Source organism: Medicago sativa, chromosome 8 (assembly GCF_051527215.1).
Source record: "Medicago sativa cultivar Bolivia chromosome 8, Bolivia_mono, whole genome shotgun sequence".
Taxonomy (NCBI): Eukaryota; Viridiplantae; Streptophyta; class Magnoliopsida; order Fabales; family Fabaceae; genus Medicago; species Medicago sativa.
This window is the reverse complement of record NC_140756.1, coordinates 44,803,844-44,818,496: the sequence shown is the minus strand read 5'-3', so window position 1 is coordinate 44,818,496 and position 14,653 is coordinate 44,803,844. Positions and strand designations below refer to the sequence as shown.

Genomic DNA, 14,653 nt, shown 5'->3' with positions numbered 1-14,653 from the left:
TTCATTGGTTATATATTCAAGTAACCTGACTAAACTAATGTTTAAATCGAGTTATCATCCTGGAAGACGAAAGGTCACAAGGTGTGACCTTGTGACCTTTCGTCTTCAAGGATAAAAACTCTATTTAAACAATATTTTAGTCAAGTTACTTGTTCATTGGTTATATATTCAAGTAACCTGACTAAACCAATGTTTAAATCGAGTTATCATCTTGGAAGATGAAAGGCCACAAGGTGTGACCTTTCGTCTTCCAGGATAAAAACTCTATTTAAACAATATTTTAGTCAAGTTACTTGTTCATTGGTTATATATTCAAGTAATCTGACTAAAATAATGTTTAAATCAAGTTATCATCCTGGAAGACGAAAGGTCACACCTTGTGACCTTTCGTCTTCCAGGATAAAAACTCTATTTATTTAAACAATATTTTAGTCAAATTACTTGTTCAATGGTTATATATTCAAGTAAACTGACTAAAATAATGTTTAAATCGAGTTATCATCCTGGAAGACGAAATGTCACACCTTGTGACCTTTCGTCATCCAGGATAAAAACTCTATTTAAACAATATTTTAGTCAAGTTACTTGTTCATTGGTTATATATTCAAGTAACCTGACTAAAATAATGTATAAATCGAGTTATCATCCTGGAAGACGAAAGGTCACACCTTGTGACCTTTCGTCTTCCAGGATAAAAATTCTATTTATTTAAACAATATTTTAGTCAAGTTACTTGTTCAATGGTTATATATTCAAGTAACCTGACTATAATAATGTTTAAATCGAGTTATCATACTGGAAGACGAAAGGTCACACCTTGTGACCTTTCGTCTTCCAGGATAAAAACTCTATTTAAACAATATTTTAGTCAAGTTACTTGTTCATTGGTTATATATTCAAGTAACCTGACTAAAATAATGTATAAATCGAGTTATCATCCTGGAAGACGAAAGGTCACACCTTGTGACCTTTCGTCTTCCAGGATAAAAACTCTATTTATTTAAATAATATTTTAGTCAAGTTACTTGTTCAATGGTTATATATTCAAGTAACCTAACTAAAATTATGTTTAAATCGAGTTATCATCCTGGAAGACGAAAGGTCACACCTTGTGACCTTTCGTCTTCCAGGATAAAACTTTATTTAAACAATATTTTAGTCAGGTTACTTGTTCATTGGTTATATATTCAAGTAACCTGACTAAAATAATGTTTAAATCGAGTTATCATCCTGGAAGACGAAATGTCACACCTTGTGACCTTTCATCTTCCAGTATAAAAACTCTATTTAAATAATATTTTAGTCAAGTTACTTGTTCATTGGTTATATATTCAAGTAACCAGACTAAAATAATGTTTAAATCAAGTTATCATCCTGGAAGACGAAAGGTCACACCTTGTGACCTATCGTCTTCAAGGATAAAAACTCTATTTAAACAATATTTTAGTCAAGTTACTTGTTCATTGGTTATATATTCAAGTAACCTGACTAAACTAATGTTTAAATCGAGTTATCATCCTGGAAGACGAAAGGTCACAAGGTGTGACCTTGTGACCTTTCGTCTTCAAGGATAAAAACTCTATTTAAACAATATTTTAGTCAAGTTACTTGTTCACTGGTTATATATTCAAGTAACCTGACTAAACTAATGTTTAAATCGAGTTATCATCCTGGAAGACGAAAGGTCAAAAGGTGTGACCTTGTGACCTTAAGTCTTCTAGGATAAAAACTCTATTTAAACAATATTTTAGTCAAGTTACTTGTTCATTGGTTATATATTCAAGTAACCTGACTAAACCAATGTTTATATCGAGTTATCATCCTGGAAGACGAAAGGTCACACCTTGTGACCTTTCGTCTTCCAGGATAAAAACTCTATTTATTTAAACAATATTTTAGTCAAATTACTTGTTCAATGGTTATATATTCAAGTAAACTGACTAAAATAATGTTTAAATCGAGTTATCATCCTGGAAGACGAAATGTCACACCTTGTGACCTTTCGTCTTCCAGGATAAAAACTCTATTTAAATAATATTTTAGTCAGGTTACTTGTTCAATGGTTATATATTCAAGTAACCTGACTAAAATAATGTTTAAATCGAGTTATCATCCTGGAAGACGAAAGGTCACACCTTGTGACCTTTCGTCTTCCAGGATAAAACTCTATTTAAATAATATTTTAGTCAGGTTACTTGTTCATTGGTTATATATTCAAGTAACCTGACTAAAATAATGTTTAAATGAAGTTATCATCCTGGAAGACGAAAGGTCACACCTTGTGCCCTTTCGTCTTCCAGGATAAAAACTCTATTTAAACAATATTTTAGTCAAGTTACTTGTTCATTGGTTATATATTCAAGTAACCTGACTAAACCAATGTTTAAATCGAGTTATCATACTGGAAGACGAAAGGTCACACCTTGTGACCTTTCGTCTTCCAGGATAAAAACTCTATTTAAACAATATTTTAGTCAAGTTACTTGTTCATTGGTTATATATTCAAGTAACCTGACTAAAATAATGTATAAATCGAGTTATCATCCTGGAAGACGAAAGGTCACACCTTGTGACCTTTCGTCTTCCAGGATAAAAACTCTATTTATTTAAATAATATTTTAGTCAAGTTACTTGTTCAATGGTTATATATTCAAGTAACCTAACTAAAATAATGTTTAAATCGAGTTATCATCCTGGAAGACGAAAGGTCACACCTTGTGACCTTTCGTCTTCCAGGATAAAACTTTATTTAAACAATATTTTAGTCAGGTTACTTGTTCATTGGTTATATATTCAAGTAACCTGACTAAAATAATGTTTAAATCGAGTTATCATCCTGGAAGACGAAATGTCACACCTTGTGACCTTTCATCTTCCAGTATAAAAACTCTATTTAAATAATATTTTAGTCAAGTTACTTGTTCATTGGTTATATATTCAAGTAACCAGACTAAAATAATGTTTAAATCAAGTTATCATCCTGGAAGACGAAAGGTCACACCTTGTGACCTATCGTCTTCAAGGATAAAAACTCTATTTAAACAATATTTTAGTCAAGTTACTTGTTCATTGGTTATATATTCAAGTAACCTGACTAAACTAATGTATAAATCGAGTTATCATCCTGGAAGACGAAAGGTCACAAGGTGTGACCTTGTGACCTTTCGTCTTCAAGGATAAAAACTCTATTTAAACAATATTTTAGTCAAGTTACTTGTTCATTGGTTATATATTCAAGTAACCTGACTAAACTAATGTTTAAATCGAGTTATCATCCTGGAAGACGAAAGGTCACAAGGTGTGACCTTGTGACCTTTCGTCTTCAAGGATAAAAACTCTATTTAAACAATATTTTAGTCAAGTTACTTGTTCATTGGTTATATATTCAAGTAACCTGACTAAACCAATGTTTAAATCGAGTTATCATCTTGGAAGATGAAAGGCCACAAGGTGTGACCTTTCGTCTTCCAGGATAAAAACTCTATTTAAACAATATTTTAGTCAAGTTACTTGTTCATTGGTTATATATTCAAGTAATCTGACTAAAATAATGTTTAAATCAAGTTATCATCCTGGAAGACGAAAGGTCACACCTTGTGACCTTTCGTCTTCCAGGATAAAAACTCTATTTATTTAAACAATATTTTAGTCAAATTACTTGTTCAATGGTTATATATTCAAGTAAACTGACTAAAATAATGTTTAAATCGAGTTATCATCCTGGAAGACGAAATGTCACACCTTGTGACCTTTCGTCATCCAGGATAAAAACTCTATTTAAACAATATTTTAGTCAAGTTACTTGTTCATTGGTTATATATTCAAGTAACCTGACTAAAATAATGTATAAATCGAGTTATCATCCTGGAAGACGAAAGGTCACACCTTGTGACCTTTCGTCTTCCAGGATAAAAATTCTATTTATTTAAACAATATTTTAGTCAAGTTACTTGTTCAATGGTTATATATTCAAGTAACCTGACTATAATAATGTTTAAATCGAGTTATCATACTGGAAGACGAAAGGTCACACCTTGTGACCTTTCGTCTTCCAGGATAAAAACTCTATTTAAACAATATTTTAGTCAAGTTACTTGTTCATTGGTTATATATTCAAGTAACCTGACTAAAATAATGTATAAATCGAGTTATCATCCTGGAAGACGAAAGGTCACACCTTGTGACCTTTCGTCTTCCAGGATAAAAACTCTATTTATTTAAATAATATTTTAGTCAAGTTACTTGTTCAATGGTTATATATTCAAGTAACCTAACTAAAATTATGTTTAAATCGAGTTATCATCCTGGAAGACGAAAGGTCACACCTTGTGACCTTTCGTCTTCCAGGATAAAACTTTATTTAAACAATATTTTAGTCAGGTTACTTGTTCATTGGTTATATATTCAAGTAACCTGACTAAAATAATGTTTAAATCGAGTTATCATCCTGGAAGACGAAATGTCACACCTTGTGACCTTTCATCTTCCAGTATAAAAACTCTATTTAAATAATATTTTAGTCAAGTTACTTGTTCATTGGTTATATATTCAAGTAACCAGACTAAAATAATGTTTAAATCAAGTTATCATCCTGGAAGACGAAAGGTCACACCTTGTGACCTATCGTCTTCAAGGATAAAAACTCTATTTAAACAATATTTTAGTCAAGTTACTTGTTCATTGGTTATATATTCAAGTAACCTGACTAAACTAATGTTTAAATCGAGTTATCATCCTGGAAGACGAAAGGTCACAAGGTGTGACCTTGTGACCTTTCGTCTTCAAGGATAAAAACTCTATTTAAACAATATTTTAGTCAAGTTACTTGTTCACTGGTTATATATTCAAGTAACCTGACTAAACTAATGTTTAAATCGAGTTATCATCCTGGAAGACGAAAGGTCAAAAGGTGTGACCTTGTGACCTTAAGTCTTCTAGGATAAAAACTCTATTTAAACAATATTTTAGTCAAGTTACTTGTTCATTGGTTATATATTCAAGTAACCTGACTAAACCAATGTTTATATCGAGTTATCATCCTGGAAGACGAAAGGTCACACCTTGTGACCTTTCGTCTTCCAGGATAAAAACTCTATTTATTTAAACAATATTTTAGTCAAATTACTTGTTCAATGGTTATATATTCAAGTAAACTGACTAAAATAATGTTTAAATCGAGTTATCATCCTGGAAGACGAAATGTCACACCTTGTGACCTTTCGTCTTCCAGGATAAAAACTCTATTTAAATAATATTTTAGTCAGGTTACTTGTTCAATGGTTATATATTCAAGTAACCTGACTAAAATAATGTTTAAATCGAGTTATCATCCTGGAAGACGAAAGGTCACCCCTTGTGACCTTTCGTCTTCCAGGATAAAACTCTATTTAAATAATATTTTAGTCAGGTTACTTGTTCATTGGTTATATATTCAAGTAACCTGACTAAAATAATGTTTAAATGAAGTTATCATCCTGGAAGACGAAAGGTCACACCTTGTGCCCTTTCGTCTTCCAGGATAAAAACTCTATTTAAACAATATTTTAGTCAAGTTACTTGTTCATTGGTTATATATTCAAGTAACCTGACTAAACCAATGTTTAAATCGAGTTATCATACTGGAAGACGAAAGGTCACACCTTGTGACCTTTCGTCTTCCAGGATAAAAACTCTATTTAAACAATATTTTAGTCAAGTTACTTGTTCATTGGTTATATATTCAAGTAACCTGACTAAACTAATGTTTAAATCGAGTTATCATCCTGGAAGACGAAAGGTCACAAGGTGTGACCTTGTGACCTTTCGTCTTCAAGGATAAAAACTCTATTTAAACAATATTTTAGTCAAGTTACTTGTTCATTGGTTATATATTCAAGTAACCTGACTAAACCAATGTTTAAATCGAGTTATCATCTTGGAAGATGAAAGGCCACAAGGTGTGACCTTTCGTCTTCCAGGATAAAAACTCTATTTAAACAATATTTTAGTCAAGTTACTTGTTCATTGGTTATATATTCAAGTAATCTGACTAAAATAATGTTTAAATCAAGTTATCATCCTGGAAGACGAAAGGTCACACCTTGTGACCTTTCGTCTTCCAGGATAAAAACTCTATTTATTTAAACAATATTTTAGTCAAATTACTTGTTCAATGGTTATATATTCAAGTAAACTGACTAAAATAATGTTTAAATCGAGTTATCATCCTGGAAGACGAAATGTCACACCTTGTGACCTTTCGTCATCCAGGATAAAAACTCTATTTAAACAATATTTTAGTCAAGTTACTTGTTCATTGGTTATATATTCAAGTAACCTGACTAAAATAATGTATAAATCGAGTTATCATCCTGGAAGACGAAAGGTCACACCTTGTGACCTTTCGTCTTCCAGGATAAAAATTCTATTTATTTAAACAATATTTTAGTCAAGTTACTTGTTCAATGGTTATATATTCAAGTAACCTGACTATAATAATGTTTAAATCGAGTTATCATACTGGAAGACGAAAGGTCACACCTTGTGACCTTTCGTCTTCCAGGATAAAAACTCTATTTAAACAATATTTTAGTCAAGTTACTTGTTCATTGGTTATATATTCAAGTAACCTGACTAAAATAATGTATAAATCGAGTTATCATCCTGGAAGACGAAAGGTCACACCTTGTGACCTTTCGTCTTCCAGGATAAAAACTCTATTTATTTAAATAATATTTTAGTCAAGTTACTTGTTCAATGGTTATATATTCAAGTAACCTAACTAAAATTATGTTTAAATCGAGTTATCATCCTGGAAGACGAAAGGTCACACCTTGTGACCTTTCGTCTTCCAGGATAAAACTTTATTTAAACAATATTTTAGTCAGGTTACTTGTTCATTGGTTATATATTCAAGTAACCTGACTAAAATAATGTTTAAATCGAGTTATCATCCTGGAAGACGAAATGTCACACCTTGTGACCTTTCATCTTCCAGTATAAAAACTCTATTTAAATAATATTTTAGTCAAGTTACTTGTTCATTGGTTATATATTCAAGTAACCAGACTAAAATAATGTTTAAATCAAGTTATCATCCTGGAAGACGAAAGGTCACACCTTGTGACCTATCGTTTTCAAGGATAAAAACTCTATTTAAACAATATTTTAGTCAAGTTACTTGTTCATTGGTTATATATTCAAGTAACCTGACTAAACTAATGTTTAAATCGAGTTATCATCCTGGAAGACGAAAGGTCACAAGGTGTGACCTTGTGACCTTTCGTCTTCAAGGATAAAAACTCTATTTAAACAATATTTTAGTCAAGTTACTTGTTCACTGGTTATATATTCAAGTAACCTGACTAAACTAATGTTTAAATCGAGTTATCATCCTGGAAGACGAAAGGTCAAAAGGTGTGACCTTGTGACCTTAAGTCTTCTAGGATAAAAACTCTATTTAAACAATATTTTAGTCAAGTTACTTGTTCATTGGTTATATATTCAAGTAACCTGACTAAACCAATGTTTATATCGAGTTATCATCCTGGAAGACGAAAGGTCACACCTTGTGACCTTTCGTCTTCCAGGATAAAAACTCTATTTATTTAAACAATATTTTAGTCAAATTACTTGTTCAATGGTTATATATTCAAGTAAACTGACTAAAATAATGTTTAAATCGAGTTATCATCCTGGAAGACGAAATGTCACACCTTGTGACCTTTCGTCTTCCAGGATAAAAACTCTATTTAAATAATATTTTAGTCAGGTTACTTGTTCAATGGTTATATATTCAAGTAACCTGACTAAAATAATGTTTAAATCGAGTTATCATCCTGGAAGACGAAAGGTCACACCTTGTGACCTTTCGTCTTCCAGGATAAAACTCTATTTAAATAATATTTTAGTCAGGTTACTTGTTCATTGGTTATATATTCAAGTAACCTGACTAAAATAATGTTTAAATGAAGTTATCATCCTGGAAGACGAAAGGTCACACCTTGTGCCCTTTCGTCTTCCAGGATAAAAACTCTATTTAAACAATATTTTAGTCAAGTTACTTGTTCATTGGTTATATATTCAAGTAACCTGACTAAACCAATGTTTAAATCGAGTTATCATACTGGAAGACGAAAGGTCACACCTTGTGACCTTTCGTCTTCCAGGATAAAAACTCTATTTAAACAATATTTTAGTCAAGTTACTTGTTCATTGGTTATATATTCAAGTAACCTGACTAAAATAATGTATAAATCGAGTTATCATCCTGGAAGACGAAAGGTCACACCTTGTGACCTTTCGTCTTCCAGGATAAAAACTCTATTTATTTAAATAATATTTTAGTCAAGTTACTTGTTCAATGGTTATATATTCAAGTAACCTAACTAAAATAATGTTTAAATCGAGTTATCATCCTGGAAGACGAAAGGTCACAAACTTTATTTAAACAATATTTTAGTCAGGTTACTTGTTCATTGGTTATATATTCAAGTAACCTGACTAAAATAATGTTTAAATCGAGTTATCATCCTGGAAGACGAAATGTCACACCTTGTGACCTTTCATCTTCCAGTATAAAAACTCTATTTAAATAATATTTTAGTCAAGTTACTTGTTCATTGGTTATATATTCAAGTAACCAGACTAAAATAATGTTTAAATCAAGTTATCATCCTGGAAGACGAAAGGTCACACCTTGTGACCTTTCGTCTTCAAGGATAAAAACTCTATTTAAACAATATTTTAGTCAAGTTACTTGTTCATTGGTTATATATTCAAGTAACCTGACTAAACTAATGTTTAAATCGAGTTATCATCCTGGAAGACGAAAGGTCACAAGGTGTGACCTTGTGACCTTTCGTCTTCAAGGATAAAAACTCTATTTAAACAATATTTTAGTCAAGTTACTTGTTCATTGGTTATATATTCAAGTAACCTGACTAAACTAATGTTTAAATCGAGTTATCATCCTGGAAGACGAAAGGTCAAAAGGTGTGACCTTGTGACCTTAAGTCTTCTAGGATAAAAACTCTATTTAAACAATATTTTAGTCAAGTTACTTGTTCATTGGTTATATATTCAAGTAACCTGACTAAACCAATGTTTATATCGAGTTATCATCCTGGAAGACGAAAGGCCACAAGGTGTGACCTTTCGTCTTCCAGGATAAAAACTCTATTTAAACAATATTTTAGTCAAGTTACTTGTTCATTGGTTATATATTCAAGTAACCTGACTAAAATAATGTTTAAATCAAGTTATCATCCTGGAAGACGAAAGGTCACACCTTGTGACCTTTCGTCTTCCAGGATAAAAACTATATTTATTTAAACAATATTTTAGTCAAATTACTTGTTCAATGGTTATATATTCAAGTAAACTGACTAAAATAATGTTTAAATCGAGTTATCATCCTGGAAGACGAAATGTCACACCTTGTGACCTTTCGTCTTCCAGGATAAAAACTCTCTTTATTTAAACAATATTTTAGTCAAGTTACTTGTTCAATGGTTATATATTCAAGTAACCTGACTGAAATAATGTTTAAATCGAGTTATCATCCTGGAAGACGAAAGGTCACACCTTGTGACCTTTCGTCTTCAAGGATAAAAACTCTATTTAAACAATATTTTAGTCAAGTTACTTGTTCATTGGTTATATATTCAAGTAACCTGACTAAACTAATGTTTAAATCGAGTTATCATCCTGGAAGACGAAAGGTCACAAGGTGTGACCTTGTGACCTTTCGTCTTCAAGGATAAAAACTCTATTTAAACAATATTTTAGTCAAGTTACTTGTTCATTGGTTATATATTCAAGTAACCTGACTAAACTAATGTTTAAATCGAGTTATCATCCTGGAAGACGAAAGGTCAAAAGGTGTGACCTTGTGACCTTAAGTCTTCTAGGATAAAAACTCTATTTAAACAATATTTTAGTCAAGTTACTTGTTCATTGGTTATATATTCAAGTAACCTGACTAAACCAATGTTTATATCGAGTTATCATCCTGGAAGACGAAAGGCCACAAGGTGTGACCTTTCGTCTTCCAGGATAAAAACTCTATTTAAACAATATTTTAGTCAAGTTACTTGTTCATTGGTTATATATTCAAGTAACCTGACTAAAATAATGTTTAAATCAAGTTATCATCCTGGAAGACGAAAGGTCACACCTTGTGACCTTTCGTCTTCCAGGATAAAAACTATATTTATTTAAACAATATTTTAGTCAAATTACTTGTTCAATGGTTATATATTCAAGTAAACTGACTAAAATAATGTTTAAATCGAGTTATCATCCTGGAAGACGAAATGTCACACCTTGTGACCTTTCGTCTTCCAGGATAAAAACTCTCTTTATTTAAACAATATTTTAGTCAAGTTACTTGTTCAATGGTTATATATTCAAGTAACCTGACTGAAATAATGTTTAAATCGAGTTATCATCCTGGAAGACGAAAGGTCACACCTTGTGACCTTTCGTCTTCCAGGATAAAACTCTATTTAAATAATATTTTAGTCAGGTTACTTGTTCATTGGTTATATATTCGAGTAACCTGACTAAAATAATGTTTAAATGAAGTTATCATCCTGGAAGACGAAAGGTCACACCTTGTGACCTTTCGTCTTCCAGGATAAAAACTATATTTAAACAATATTTTAGTCAAGTTACTTGTTCATTGGTTATATATTCAAGTAACCTTACTAAACTAATGTTTAAATCGAGTTATCATCCTGGAAGACGAAATGTCACAAGGTGTGACCTTTCGTCTTCCAGGATAAAAACTCTATTTAAACAATATTTTAGTCAAGTTACATGTTCATTGGTTATATATTCAAGTAACCTGACTAAACTAATGTTTAAATCGAGTTATCATCCTGGAAGACGAAAGGTCAAAAGGTGTGACCTTGTGACCTTAAGTCTTCTAGGATAAAAACTCTATTTAAACAATATTTTAGTCAAGTTACTTGTTCATTGGTTATATATTCAAGTAACCTGACTAAACCAATGTTTAAATCGAGTTATCATCTTGGATGATGAAAGGCCACAAGGTGTGACCTTTCGTCTTCCAGGATAAAAACTCTATTTAAACAATATTTTAGTCAAGTTACTTGTTCATTGGTTATATATTCAAGTAACCTGACTAAAATAATGTTTAAATCAAGTTATCATCCTGGAAGACGAAAGGTCACACCTTGTGACCTTTCGTCTTCCAGGATAAAAACTCTATTTAAACAATATTTTAGTCAAGTTACTTGTTCATTGGTTATATATTCAAGTAACCTTACTAAACTAATGTTTAAATCGAGTTATCATCCTGGAAGACGAAATGTCACAAGGTGTGACCTTTCGTCTTCCAGGATAAAAACTCTATTTAAACAATATTTTAGTCAAGTTACTTGTTCATTGGTTATATATTCAAGTAACCTGACTAAAATAATATTTAAATCGAGTTATCATCCTGGAAGACCAAAGGTCACACCCTGGGACCTTTCGTCTTCCAGGATAAAAACTCTATTTAAACAATATTTTAGTCAAGTTACTTGTTCATTGGTTATATATTCAAGTAACCTGACTAAAATAATGTATAAATCGAGTTATCATCCTGGAACACGAAAGGTCACACCTTGTGATCTTTCGTCTTCCAGAATAAAAACTCTATTTGTTTAAACAATATTTTAGTCAAGTTACTTGTTCATTGGTTATATATTCAAGTAACCTGACTAAAATAATGTTTTAATCGAATTATCTTCCTGGAAGACGAAAGGTCACACCTTGTGGCCTTTCGTCTTCAAGGATAAAAACACTAGTTAAACAATATTTTAGTCAAGTTACTTGTTCATTGGTTATATATTCAAGTAACCTGACTAAAATAATGTTTAAATCAAGTTATCATCTTGGAAGACGAAAGGTCACACCTTGTGACCTTTCGTCTTCCAGGATAAAACTCTATTTAAACAAGATTTTAGTCAAGTTACTTGTTCATTGGTTATATATTCAAGTAACCTGACTAAAATAATGTTTAAATCGAGTTATCATCCTTGGTAGACGAAAGGTCATGTAACAGCCCGATTTTCAAAACAAGAGTGCATTTTTTTTTTCTTTTTAAAACAACTCAATGCCATGCATTAAAGGATTCATGATTGTCTTTAATTTAAAATCAGAGTAAGTAAAACATTTTGAAAGCATTACCAACAGTAAAATCTGAATCAAATGTCACATTTTATAAAACAATATTAGGAAATGAGCTTTTACTATCAAATCATGCACTACGGAAGCATAAAATAATGTTCAAGTATTCATTTCTCATGGTAGTATCATTTACAGCGGTGCCCAAACAAAAGAAGTAAAATTACATAAACATAAGACACCACAAGAAAACATCTAAGCTGATCCTTAACTCTGAACTGGGATGACATGGTACAAGATCCCACCAATGGCATCAAGTCTGACTGCCAAACTGCTACACCTCCAAAGTCTTTGCTATTTCCGCAAAGCACACTCCCTATTTGGATATGGGGAAAAGCCCGATCCACGAATTAATGTAAAGGGTCACGATCTAATAACAACAGAATTACAAAAGTACTGCAGGCATACATACTAGCATGGTAAATGGCATCAGCATAAACATTCCTCACACAAAATATAATGATGCACAATTAGCCTAGCAAATGCAGACACTACATGTGTGATACAACCTCCACTGGCCTATCACATGCAAATGATTCCGGAATAATCCACTCTGCAGAGGGTAAGAAAATCATGATTCTCATAGATTTAAGGTGGGTTCCTTCACGGCAGTCCACACCCCGCGCGTCCGTGCGTCTCCACAGACTACCGCGTACTATAAGACTAGATTTAAGGTGGGTTCCTTCACGGCAGTCCACACCCCGCGCGTTCGTGCGTCTCCACGAACTACCGCGTACTATGAGACCCGTGCGTCCAACGGACTAACACGTACCATGAAATGCATGAGCATATATTGTCCACTCAATATGTGCAAATGCAACTCTTATACATCATTCAACATATGTAGTATAAAAACATGCCTCAACTGGCAGTTCACATATTATCTTTCAATTCATATCAAACAACATTTCATAAATCAACATGCATTTCATATATTTATTCACAAATCATATGAAAGCAACGCACATCAACATATCATAATCAAGTTGATTGCAAACAAATCCCACACTGGGTAAACACATTCACTTAACATATCAGTTTCACAATACACACAATAGCACATACACCATCCATACATTTAAGTAACTAAGATGTTTAAGAAAGTGCCCCTTACCTGAGCAAAGCATTCCTTATAATGTACAGCTCTACAACTCGTAAGCATCTACCTCAGGAACGTCTCTAAACCCTCGAGCTAAGTATCCTAACAGATACAATAACTTAGGTAAATATCGGCTCTAAAGCTTCCTACCCATTCTAGGTGAAATTCAACTCACTCGGAAATATGATCAACTTCAATAATTCCAAAAACTTAAATAAAATATTTTCCAAAAGAGCCTTCGTCTCAAAACCTCTCAAAACACTTAATCACCATAAATTTGACAAAAGTAACTATGGAGAACTCTCTCTCATCAGAGACTTTTCTTTCGAAAATTTATCTACTCAAAACATTTTTTTCTTTAGACAATTTCAAAATAACAATGTTTCTAAAATATTCTCCAAATACTTCAATGAGACTAATTTAAATTGCGTTTTTCCTTAAATTCACCCAAGGAAATATTTTCTCAAATACTCTAAGTCTTCTGAGAGACCTTAAAGATTTCTAAACAATTTGACAAATACTTTTCATGTTCAGGTGAATCCCAAAATATTATCTGTTTTGAAACCTCTTTTCAAAACCACTCAAAAATAAGATAAAATGAATCTGACGAATTTTCGACAAAGTCTCCTTTGTGTTTACATCGCATACCAGAGCCTCTGGCTCAGTCAACCTAACACAAATTCACAGACAAAATATTTTCACCATTCAACAGTTCAAACATAAAAAATTCGAACTCTGATAGTGTCAGCAGTCACTTCCAGCGTTAGCTCAGACACATTATTTTCAGAAAATCATAATAAATTCATCCGTCGTCGGAACGTCGTGAACCATAGGTCCATTTCGAATGTCTCGACGATGCAAAGCCATTGGTCAACTCATTTTCACCGTTAAACAGTTAAAAAAAGGACGAAAATACCCTTGCACGTTTCAGCCCTTTCGTCCAGACAACTTTTTTCAAAAACTAATCGGTTGAATCAACTCATTTACTTGTCTAAAGCATAAATATCAAATAAAATTCACATTTCGACACTTTTCGAAAAACACTAAAACTTTAAAATGAACGGATCGTAAATTTTCGTTCAGATCTATACTCATACGGACTTACCCAACAACATTAATACATAGCATCACGCAAGAAAATCGAAACTCGACACCCAACACCAACAAATGCTCAAAACCGAGATTTAAAAGAGGAAAAAAAGGGAGGAATACCTCATCTATTGACAGTGAATCACGCGTAGGAAGATAGGAATCGTCAAGGGCTTCGTTTTGATATCTCGTTTGCGCGATTCGGACAAGGAACGAAGAAGTTACGGCCCCGGAACGGTGGAGGAAAGAAAAGTTGCGGAAATGAGAGAGAGAAGAGAGAGAAAGTCTTGA

At 32.3% G+C, this 14,653-nt stretch overlaps 1 long non-coding RNA gene across 1 annotated transcript; it reads right to left on the bottom strand.

The window, feature by feature from the left end:
* Nucleotides 1–12,259: 12,259 nt before the first annotated feature.
* LOC146899311 (uncharacterized) lies at nt 12,260–14,653 on the bottom strand. The gene is made up of 3 exons (XR_015022666.1): nt 14,486–14,653; nt 13,289–13,375; nt 12,260–12,490 (listed from the first exon to the last, which is right to left on the bottom strand). It is a non-coding gene; the product is annotated as an uncharacterized LOC146899311 (long non-coding RNA).